The 12,319-nt window shown below is 43.9% G+C and overlaps 1 protein-coding gene across 1 annotated transcript in view; it reads right to left on the reverse strand.

Annotated features, from left to right (window-relative positions):
- Window positions 1-12,319, reverse strand: part of TMEM86A (transmembrane protein 86A) — an 89,086-nt gene that overhangs the window by 15,508 nt on the left and 61,259 nt on the right. The gene's annotated exons all lie outside the window — the stretch shown is intronic.

The following is a 12,319-nucleotide window of genomic DNA, read 5'->3' on the forward strand; positions in this document are numbered from 1 at the left end:
CAAGTCTGAGGGTGTGATCCAGTTTGGGCCCATCTCTAAACAGTGGGATGGTTTAAGGGGAACCATTATGCTATGCTGCCATAGCCTAGTATCTCTCTGCACTTTAGGCCATATAGGGAAAAACACATAAGGAATTAAAATGAGGTAGATTTTTTCCCCCTCTAACCATGTTATACCCAAGAACTAAAAGGATCTTAGATGCTGTACGCAGCTGGGTAGGGGAAAAGGAGGTTACCTTGCACAGCTGTCAGATTATTACTGGAATCATGCCTGACAGCTGCTGGAGTCCTGGGGGAGGACCAGCTCCCGCAGTAGAATCCAAAGCAACAGAGCTTCCAACAGAGCCATTGGTGGATGGTTTTGAAGGACTCATTGATGGAGTTAAAACAAAACAGAGTAAAGTACCCCACAGTGGAAAGCCAACCATCAGCTGATATGTAACGGCTCATAGAAAATCTCCCAAATTATGTTTGCTCTCATCTATTCTAATGGAGTTACTTTGGATTTACACTGATGTCACTGAGACTAGATTCTGGCCCACAAATGAGACAAACACAAACATCATGGATTGTGTATCTGAAGAAGTGGGTTTTTTACCCACAAAAGCTTATGCCCAAATAAATCTGTTAGGCTTTAAGGTGCCAGCAGACTCCTTATTGTTTTTACAAACATCAGGTATTCTTAAGTAGCCAGGGGTGATTATATTGTGTGTCTCCAAGCAGTGTTAATAAGGAGGCTGTATTCAGCACAGTGAGCATATACCCTAATTGTCTCAGAGGGCACGACCTTCATGCCCACAGCAGAGGGATTTACAGCTCCTAATTTTCTGGAGACACTAGATCAAGTGTTTCTATTGACTGTCACCATGGCCACTGCTAAATGTGTGTAGCTCCCCAGCACTGATGGTTGGGGGATCGTTTGTCCAGTCAGAATATGGACTGTCACTGATGCACCAGAATGTTGGGGTGAATATGGGAGAGGAACAGTTTAGTTCCAGCCGTGAAGTCCAGCAAAGCCAGAACTGCTCAGTAATGTGATGTTCCATGGGTCACAGTGCTATAGTGCTGAAAACCCAGTTACAGAACCCCTGCTTCAGGAGTATGGAAAGAGGGTTGGCCTTTTCATCACTCAGTAGGCCCTCTGTTGCTGGAAAGAGGATTGTGAGGCTTGAGGCAAAACCCACTGAAGTCAATGGCAGTCCTTCCGTTGAATCAATGTGCTTTGGTTCAGGACCCTAGAAGACAGGCTCTTCTGGTGTGTGGTTACATCATCTTCCTAGTGCAATGCAAAGTCACTGAAGCCCAAACTCCCCCCACAAGTTCAGTGGAGTAAAGCAGAGTTGGAATACTGAGGTGGAAAGTCTCTTCAAATGCAATGTCTGTAATGGGTAAAATATGAAGCAGTAGGACCACAGCAAATGAGCAACCCTAGGAAACTAGAGCTTGTCACAATAGATAAGGCTTTCAAAACTACTGTCGCATTGAATGGAAAGTTCCTCCATGTAGCAGCAGCTCCTTAGCCGTGAGATTTTGTAACATCTCTGAGTACATTATTTATATTGCCAACACAAATTTTAAATGTTCTAATAAGCAACCAGGCTAGATAAATCATTCTCTCACAGCACATTAGCTTCTTACGTTATAGGGGGAGCTGGTAGCGACTCCTATTTTGGGTTGCCTAGCACTTCCCCATATAAAAGATTCTTGTGAAATGTTTTAGAGACACTCTTATTCCTCCATTGCTTGACACAAACCTTTGAAATAAGGAAAGGAGAAGTGCCTTTTCTTTGTCCCATGAAATTCTATTTAGATTTGAAGATCTAAACTGTGGAAAATCATTATTTTCCTTCTCTCACTTGTGTTTCTCAGGAAAACTTTGACACCAAAATATTAACAGGACATGAATGTTCTAAGACCAGATCCATGCTGTCACCAAAACAGAAGACATTGTACTGGGAACACCTAGGAGCTACCAAATATCTGTAACAGGAGAGGAGGGAGGAAGAGGGAGAGATTGCTGAGGTGGGTTCCCCCCAACCACCCCTTCAGACCCAGCATACGGCCCCAGCAGCCCATCCCCCTTCCTCTAGATGCCATACAGAGCAAAAGCTCCTTCAACTCCTGGTTTGAAGTGGGGAGAGAGGGAGACACACACACACTCAGAGGCCAGGGTACCCTGAAAGCATCTGGCCCCTGCAGTCCTTTCCACCTCTGGAATAACAGCCTTGTCTTCCTGTAGATTAAGTAGTAGACATCTGTGCTGAAAAGTCAGGGTTCAAGCCCAGCCCTGTTTGTGATGTATGATGGAGAAGTGGTTACAAATGCACATAAGAGAACTTGTTTTTAACTTTTCCTTTTTTAAAAAAATCTAGCAAATTGCATTTAAAACCCCTATATTAACTGAACATTACTTAGGTTACAAGATTTAAGGTTGCCTGTGCAATCTTAATTTGGCCCCCTTGTGTGTATGCATTACCATATACTCTTTAATTACACAATCATTATTTTCCCCAGGGCCCCTGCCTCCTTCAGTGCACAGGATAGGTGCACAAAAGGGCACAATTAAGTTTCCAATGCAACTGTAAAACTAGTATTTCCTAATTTTTGAGTGCTTGATGTTGCAACCTAAATAATCATTTAATGAAGTTTTATAGTTATATAAACTTCATCTTAATACTAGTTTTGGAATTTTTCAAACACTTTTGGCCAGATTCTGATCTCAGTTACTCTGGTATATAGCTGGAATTTGTAATTTTAAGGATAACCCTCCAGCCACAGAGAGGCAGTATTATGTCACATTGTTAATAGTTCATCCTTTACATCTTCTAGACCAGCATTATTCTAAATGGGTTCTGTATAGGGTGCCACTTTTGAGATACAAAAAAAGGGACATCTGGGATGATCCTGGGCCCATAAAACTGGACAGCTGAGCACCCTTACAGATTGCCAGGTCAGCTACCTTAAAATGGGACAAATTCTGGGAAAATCTGGACAGGTGGTAACCCTAGTTATGTAACAAAGCATGGAGTGACCCTTTAAGTGCCCTTGTTGACCTACTACTGCCCTGGTCCTGGTTCAGCCCCAAACAAGTGCAGTCTGGGGCAGTAGTTTTCAGGGACTAATGGGAGACGTAGTCAGGGACCAGGTGACTGTAGGGCAGGACAGCAAGGCATGCTGGGAAGGAATGGCAGGGCATGTAAGAAGCAGCCTTGCTGTAGAACAGAAGGCTAGGAATTAGGTAAGGAGGAGGTGATTCCTCCCTTCCCTCTCAGAACTGAGACAGTCTAAACACAGGCAAGATACAGAAGGACCATGGGGAAGGATGAAGCAAGTACCTGGTGGTAAAGGGGTATACAGGGGATGAGATGTAAACTGAAAGCTAGAATCCCATTTTGGGTACATGACTATGATGTTCAGTCTCCCTTCATTCATTACCAACAGAGATCAGTGCAGGAGAGATTGTTTTGCCTAAGGAGGACGCGTTCCTATTGGTATTAATCAACCCTATGTCTACACAGGTGAAGGCTATGACCTGGCGTTGGCCAAGAATATGTCAGGTGTTTGGATTTCTGTTCCTTCCAAAAAGAGAGACCTCACTGTTGGCTAGAGGGCTGCACCACATCAAATCATCCAGCTACCCAAGAGTGAGGGAAACTGAGCCATCTGTGATGGCTGTGTCCTGATGCTGGTAAGGTAAGAACCTGCTACTGCTGACTGTATACACATTAGTTTAAATGTCTGTCATGAGTTTAAATAAGCTTCTATTGTCTTCACTATTCTTTCAAATGCTGTTTTTCTGGGATTTATAAACTCAATTGCCAACTTTACTCTGGGCTGAAACTTACTATGTAAAACGTAAAAAATTGCAGAGGAATTGCATTTACATGTGCTGAATTATATAACTGCTTACTAGGAAATCTGTTTATAAAAATTTAATATCCCAAATATTCCAGTTAGTAACATTTTAGCACAACATTCTGTACAAGCCAACAAAAGCTGGGGCACTTTCCCCACTCTCCCTTCAGAGTGGCCTGTTTTAATCAAGTAGAATATTCTGTTGTCTTCGCAAAGTTAAACTGTTTTTATTGGCCCTTGGCCTCCCTCACGTCCCTGCCCTCCTGGGATAATTGTTTTCATTTCCAGTTTGTGTCTGTCTGTGTCTATAAATGTTTAAGTGGTTGGCAGCTTTTTTGTGGTGGGTGTTGTTGCCAGTCCAGGTCATGGCTTGTGCTTCTCATTCTCTGGTCTCCATAAACTACTGTGACTGTTAGAATGAATGTCAACCGTTTTGTCTCAAGTTGGAGCCCTGGGGCAAGGCAGTTGGCTTGGATTTGTGATGGCATGAAGAGGGGGTCATGACTTCATGTGCAACTGTCAGGCTCTCTTCAGAGATAGAAGGGAGAAGATTGTATTCTTAGGTTTTCTTACCAGATCTACCACTGAGTACAACAGTGGCTCTCAACTGTTCTAGACTATTGTACCCCTTTCAGGAGTCTGATTTGTCTTGCAAAACCTCAAGTTTCACCTCACTACTTGCTTACAAAAATCAGACATAAAAATACAAAAGTGTCAGAACACACTATTACTGAAAATGTGTTTACTTTTTCATTTTTACCATACAATTATAAAGTAAAGCAATTGAATATAAATATTGTACTTACATTTCAATGTATAGCATATAAAGCAGTATAACAAATCATTGTCTGAATGAAATTGCAGTTTGTACTGACTTTGATAGTGTTTTTTTATGTAGCCTGTTGTAAAACTTGGCAAATACCTAGATGAGTTGATGTACCCCTTGGAAGATCTGAGTACCCCCAGGAGTACTTGTACCCCTGGTTGAGAAACACTGGAGTACAGCACCTGCCTACATCATTAGTCAATACTGGATGCTTCAGAGAAAGAATCTAGACCATGGGAGGAGTTCGGGGACTCTTCTGATCTCAGTAGTCAATTGTCTTTTCCCTGAAGCAGATTGATTACCCCGATCTGCAATTGCTAATCATCTGTTGGCCTATTTGTGAAGGGTCAGCCACAGGAATGTGTCACATGTGCAGAAGTAGGGACTCTTGCTCTGGGAGGACCATCCTTTGGGCATGCACCTAGGCACTCTACTAGCTGCTGGCTTACTGTTGTTCCTCTCTCTGCCTCAGAAGATGAGCTTCTGAAGCCAATCCTTCCAGCTTCTCACTGACTCTCCCCTTCCCACAGTTACTCACCAGCTCATTTCTCTGTGGTGTAACAAACCTGTTGGATGTGTGTATGTATCATAACAGTTAAAGCAAGGGAATTTATGGTCAGCTGGGGGATTAGATACAGGGTTTTGGCTCAGTCTGTTAGAGGATTCAGCTGCTCAGTTTTGGATCCGAGTACCTAAAATTCCACTATTTTTATTTCTCCCTCTCAGTGAGAGAAATCTTCCCTCTTGTCCTCTCTGGGAAAGTTTTCTGGAAGAAAACGTCTGGTACTTTGCCTTTAGCACCAATTGCAGTATACCATTGCAAATAAATGTGGAGGTACAGAAGGTCTTTATACCAACATCTTCCAGATTTAACTGCAGTAGGACAGACTGACACAGGGTTCAGAGGCCTTGCTTGTTTCCAAGTAAGGGGTTAATTCTAGTTTAGATCTTGAAGGGTGTAATAAGAAGGCAAGGCTAGAGACACAAGGTCCAATCAGGCTCTCAAAAGGGAATAGAGGAAATTCTATAGGGCAAACTCACACCTGCTTTGTGTTTGTTCGGCACTAACGTGGCTAACAGCTCTGTGCCGCTGCTGCAGAAGCCGCTCCCTGTCTGGCACAGGGTGGCCTTCTACTCTGGGCAGGTGCCAGGCTGGAGGAAGGCCAGCGGATGGAGATGAGGGATCAAACAGTCCAGCACTTTGGCAATTCAGCACCCTAGCAGCGGCACAAAGCGGCCATTGCAATAGTGATGCTAATAACCCACACGCAGGCTCAAACCAGCTACCAGTTAAGAGATGAGGTTCAAGTCACCTCCCCTCCATCCCTGCTTCAGTGCAGGAATGAACCTGCCTCAGGAAGAACAGCTCCTTCCTTGTCAGGAGAGAAGGGCAAGTTCCACACCTGTGCTCAAAGGACTAGCTTGTGCCCCAAGTTGCCCTTTAACACAAGAACAAAACCTTGACCAATAGAGCTTGCTGACTGAGGCTGTTTACTTTTGCTGCTGAACAAGCTGTCAAGGTTCCTCCCCCACTCTGAACTCTAGGGTACAGATGTGGGGACCTGCATGAAAAACCTCCTAAGCTTATCTTTACCAGCTTAGGTCAAAACTTCCCCAAGGTACAAAATATTCCACCCGTTGTCCTTGGATTGGCCGCTACCACCACCAAACTAATACTGGTTACTGGGGAAGAGCTGTTTGGACGCGTCTTTCCCCCCAAAATACTTCCCAAAACCTTGCACCCCACTTCCTGGACAAGGTTTGGTAAAAAGCCTCACCAATTTGCCTAGGTGACTACAGACCCAGACCCTTGGATCTTAAGAACAATGAACAATCCTCCCAACACTTGCACCCCCCCTTTCCTGGGAAATGTTGGATAAAAAGCCTCACCAATTTGCATAGGTGACCACAGACCCAAACCCTTGGATCTGAGAATAATGAAAAAGCATTCAGTTTTCTTACAAGAAGACTTTTAATAAAAATAGAAGTAAATAGAAATAAAGAAATTCCCCCTGTAAAATCAGTATGGTAGATATCTTACAGGGTAATTAGATCCAAAAACATAGAGAACCCCTCTAGGCAAAACCTTAAGTTACAAAAATGATACACAGACAGAAATAGTTATTCTATTCAGCACAATTCTTTTCTCAGCCATTTAAAGAAATCATAATCTAACACATACCTAGCTAGATTACTTACTAAAAGTTCTAAGACTCCATTCCTGGTCTATCCCCGGCAGAAACCAGCATAAGACAGACACACAGACCCTTTGTTTCTCTCCCTCCTCCCAGCTTTTGAAAGTATCTTGTCTCCTCATTGGTCATTTTGGTCAGGTGCCAGCGAGGTTACCTTTAGCTTCTTAACCCTTTACAGGTGAGAGGAGCTTTCCCCTGCCAGGAGGGATTTCAAAGGGGTTCACCCTTCCCTTTATATTTATGACACAAGCCGATTCATTCTCCCACCTTACAAAGACTCAGGTGAAATACTGTGTTTACACAATGTGTCAGTCTGAGCCTTTATGCCTTTGAAATACTATTGGGAAAACACTTGATACATGATTACATGGCCTGCCACAGGAATACATTTATAAGTGTGCACAATTCAGTAGAGGTGACTCTAAAATAGGTCCCAGAAGCCGGACTGATGTGACAGAGAGACTCCTGGCCCCTTTAAAGAGTTCAGTGCAATGACTATAACCTTGTACCACATGCAGACAAGCAGCTGTGGCAAGGGCTAACGTTACTGTTCCACCCACGCTGCTACTGCAAAGAGAGCTTGTAGAGTAACTAATAAAACCAGGAAGGGGGAATGGCTACGGGGGTTGTACCTGGGAAGGGGATTGCTGATGAGGAGATGATCCCATCCATTATATCTGGTTGCTCCTATGGTGGGTGACTGACAGCAGTGCCAGAACCGTGGGGCACTGGGTTTAATTTGGGAGGGCAGGGGAAGTGTTGCCCCCCCCCAAAGTGCAAGCCCCAAAGTGCAAGGCGTGGAGCAGCACTGGAAGGGGCTGCACTTCACCACAGGGGAGCTGATCACGGTGCTGCAGGTGCCGGACAGTGGCTGTGGGAAGGACGGAAAGAGGACGGGCTGCACAGCTGGTTCCCAATGAGTGACGTACAGCCGCTGGAGGTATGAGACTGGCTGCATCAAGTACCTGGGGGGTGAGGAGGTGCAGGGGGTTAGTGCCACGAGGGAGTGCAGGGTTAGGGAAGAAGGGAGCACAGGAGGGGAGTGGTTAGGGTAAAAAGGATGCAGGAATCCACTTTGGTCTTGGCAGAGGCAATGTGTGTGGTGAGGTGGGGGGCATGCAGGGTCACGTGCCACCCCATATCTCTCAGAATGCCTCTGGCAAGGACACCCAGCAGTGAGGAGTCAGAGTTCCCCCTGGCAGTGTCTGTGCAGTGAGGGGAGGGAGGAAACAGGGTGCCTGGCTGCCGACTGAGCAGCCTGCCATGAGGCGGCTACTTCTTCCCTGCTGCTGGACTCCCAGCACAGCTGCCTGCTTAGCAGACTCTCCGCTGAGGTGAGTTGGGGGTGGTGGTGGAGGCAGAGGCAATGTGTGGGGCAGTCACATGTCCCTGCAGAACCTTTCAATTGTGCCCCCTGCCCAGCCTCAGTTGTGTGCCCTGCCCCACCCGCCACTTCTACAAAGGTTCCGGCACCCTGAGTGACTGACCTGTAGAGAACTCAGGCAGATATTACAAAGTGGCTTGTGACCTCTAGTTGGCCTTGGAGCTTGGGTCAGCTGTATAGCAAGTCTTGTTTTTAGTGAAGTGAAAGAAACTTGTGATGCTTTGTAGAAGAGCACCAGAGGGCTCCATTTAGCACGTGCCTAAGTGAAGGTCAGACGTCATGTGACTAGATTTTAATGTTGACCATTCATGCCAGCCTTGCTGTGGGGCACGAAGCCTCCCCGACAACTTACACCTGTGTCAGGAAGCAGTGCCATTAAACACTTGTCCCTGCTGTGGCTAATACAGTCTGTCATAATTAAATGAGAAATATATAGTGGGGTTTGTGATGACTGGGAGAAATGCACAGTAAATTGCCCGCCAGGTCCAAAGGTTGCAGATCTCCTAAGATATCTAGACAGACTTATGTGCAGTGCTGGGAGGAATCAATGATTGTGGCACACGTAGGTACCAGTGACATAGGGAAAGGTCGGAGAGAGGTCCTCAAGGCCAAATTTCGGCTGCTAGGTAACAGCTTAAAGTTCATGGTAACATTGTCTGAAATGCTTCCAGTTCCACGCACAGGGTCAAAAAGACAGGCAGAACAGCTGGATCTCAGAGAGTGGATAAGATGAAAGTGTAGGAACTGGGAAACTTTTGGGAAAGGAGGAACCTATACAGGAAAGATGGCCCCCTCCAAACCAAATAGAACCAGTTTGCTGGCATGTAAACTTAAAAAGCTTGTAGAGGAGTTTTTAAACTAAGGTCTAGGGGAAAGCCAACAGATACAAAGGAGCACGTGATTTGGGTGGAAACATCTCCTAGGAATGAATTTATTAAAGAAGGAACTCTATATCTTAGTAAAGAGGACAGGAAAGAAGTTGGTAAAGTACAGGTAGGAGCTAGTGAGGAACAGTCACACATAAAAAAAAAGTCCCATTTAAAAATAACACATGAATGCAAGCAACAGAATATTGGCAAAATGTACAAGTGCTTATACATACATGCTAGAAGTCTAAATACTAAGATGGATGAACTAAAGTGTCTGGAATTAAACAAGGATATTGATATAATAGACAGTGTATACTTGGTGGAATGAAGAAAATCAATGGGATTTGGTAATACCAGGGTACTATATATATGAATGACCAAACAAGTCGCACCGGTAGAATGGCATTATTGTGAAAGAAAGCTGAATTAAATAAAGTAAAACATCTTAAATGAATCGAACTGAACCAAAAAAAAATCTCTATGGATAGAAATTCCTTGCTTGAACAATAAAAATACAGCAGTAGGAATAAGCTACCAATCACCTAACCAGGATGGTGACTGAAATACTCTGAGACTGGAGAGGCTGCAAAGGCAGAAAATGCAATAATAGTGATTTCAACTATCCTCATATTGACTGGGTATGTCACCTCAGGGAGGGATGCAGAGATAAAATTTCTAGACAACATAAATGACTGCTTCTTGGAATAGCTTGTCCTGGAACCACAAAGGAAGAGGCAATTTTTGATTTAGCCGTAAGTGGATTACAGGATCTAGCCCTAGAGGTGAATACAACTGAACCGCTTAGTAATAGCAACCATAATGTAATTCAACTGAACATCCTTGCAGGGGGGAAAATGCCAAAGAAATCCCCCATCATAGCATTAAATTAAAAAAAGGGAACCACACAAAACCGAGAAGAAGTGGTTAGGGACAAAAAGACAGCCTTTAAAAACTGGAAGTCCTATCCTAGTGAGGAAAATAGAAAGGAGCATAAGTTGCAACAAATCAAGTGTGAAAGTATAATTAGGCAGGCCATGGAAGAATTTGAAGAGCAACTAGCTAAGGACACATACTAACAACAAAAAATTAAGTACATTAGAAGCAAGAAGCCTCCCCCACAGTCAGTGAGACCACTGGATAACCAAGGTGCTAAAGGAGCACTCGAGGAAGACAAGGCTGTTGAGGAGAAGCTAAACGAATTATTTGCATCAGTCTTCACAACAGAGGATGTGGGGGAGATTCCCACACCTGAACCATTCTTATTAGGTGACAAATGTGAGGAACTGTCCCAGATTGAGAGATTTTGGAACAAATGGATAAACTAAATAATAAGAAATCACCAAGACCAGATGGTATTCAGCCAAGAGTTCTGAAGGAACTCAAATATGAAACTGAAGAATCATTAACTGTGGTATGTAACCTATTACTTAAAATCATCCTCTACCCGATGACTGGAGGGTAGCTCATGTAGTGCCTTTAAAAAAAAGGGGGGGGGGGGGCTCCAGAGGCAATCCTGGCAATTATAGGTTGCTAAGCCTAACTTCAGTACCAAGGAAATTGGTTGACTCTATAGTAAAGAACAAAATTTGTGGATACAAGTGAACATAAGGTGGAGAAGAGTCAACATACCTTTGGTAACGCATGATTTCCCTTTTCAAATCTACTAGTATTCTTTGAAGGAGTCAACAAACGTGAACAAAGGTGATCCTGTAGATACAGTATATTTGAACTTTCAGAAAGCTTTTAACAAGGTCCCTCACCAAAGGCTCTGAAGCAAAGAAAGGCATAATGAGATAAGAGGGAAGGTCCTCTCATGGATCAGTAGAGAAAGGTAAACAGCAGGGTCCCCCAAGTTTCTGTACTGGGACCAGCGCAGTTTGACATATTAACAAATGATCTGGAAAAAGGGGTAAACAGTGAAGGGGCAAAGTTTGAAGAAAATACTAAATTACTCAAGATAGTTAAGTCCAAAGCTGACTGTGAAGAATTACAAAGGGATCTCACTAAACTGGGCAACAAAATGGCAGATGAAATTCAGTGTTGATAAATGCAAAGTAATGCACAGTGGAAAACATTCCAACTATATATACAAAATGATGGGCTCTAAATTAGCTGTTACTACACAAGCAAAATCATGGCATCATCCTGGATAGTTCTCTGAAAACATCCTCTCGATATGCAGCAGCAGTCAAAAAAGCTGACAGAATGTTAGGACCCATTAGGACAGGGATAGATAAAACAGAAAATATCATAATGCCACTGTATAAATCCATGGTACATCCACATCTTGAATACAGCATACTGTTCTGGTTGCCCCATCTCAAAAATGAAAATGGGGGTTATGGAACAGCTTCTAAACAAGGAAACTTTCAAAAAGACTGGGAGTGTTCACCTTAGAAAGTGGACAGCTAGGGGAGAATACGATGGAGATCTATAAAAGCATGAACGGTGTGGAGAAAGTGAACAGGGAAGTGTTATTTACCCCTTCACATAACTTATGAACCGGGGGTCACCTGATGAAATTAATAGGCAGCAGGTGTAAAACAAACAAAAGGAACTACTTCTTCACAAAATGCACAGTCAACCTGTGGAACTTTTTTCCAAGGGATGTTAAGGCCAAAAGCATACATGGGTTTAAAAAAAGAATTAGATAAATTACTGGAGGATAGGTCCAGCAATGGTCCAGCAACACAACATGCTCTGGATGTCCCTAAGCCTCCAACTACCAGAAGCATCAGGCATTGGCCCCAGTCTGAGACAGGATACTGGGCTAGATGGACCACTGACCTGATGTAATATGGCCATTAAGTAATCGGAGGGAGTCCCCTGCCAATTGGACACTAATGCAGACTTCATTAGCTTAATACTTTCCACCCTGGAATGTCACAAATCAACCCCTCATCCTGGACCCCAATGGCATTTGTGTTCTCTTTCTACAGTGGGCTCAGTAGCAATACCCCCAGTGGAGCAAAACAAGCCTTTCACATCTCTTCAGAGCCTTGCTCCTCAACTGACCGAAGCAAGAGGGTTGGCAGCTAATAATGCTCGACTTTTTCTAAAGAGCAGACTATGGCTATCTGCCAAAAGAATACAATTAAATCTTTAGCACGGGCCCTTGGAATCCGTGGGTGCTGAACTTGAATGTATTGCTGGAGTAGCCTTGGTCTCAGAAAATCTCCTTTTGTGGCACC

This window comes from Caretta caretta, chromosome 6 (assembly GCF_965140235.1).
Source record: "Caretta caretta isolate rCarCar2 chromosome 6, rCarCar1.hap1, whole genome shotgun sequence".
NCBI classification, from domain to species: Eukaryota; Metazoa; Chordata; order Testudines; family Cheloniidae; genus Caretta; species Caretta caretta.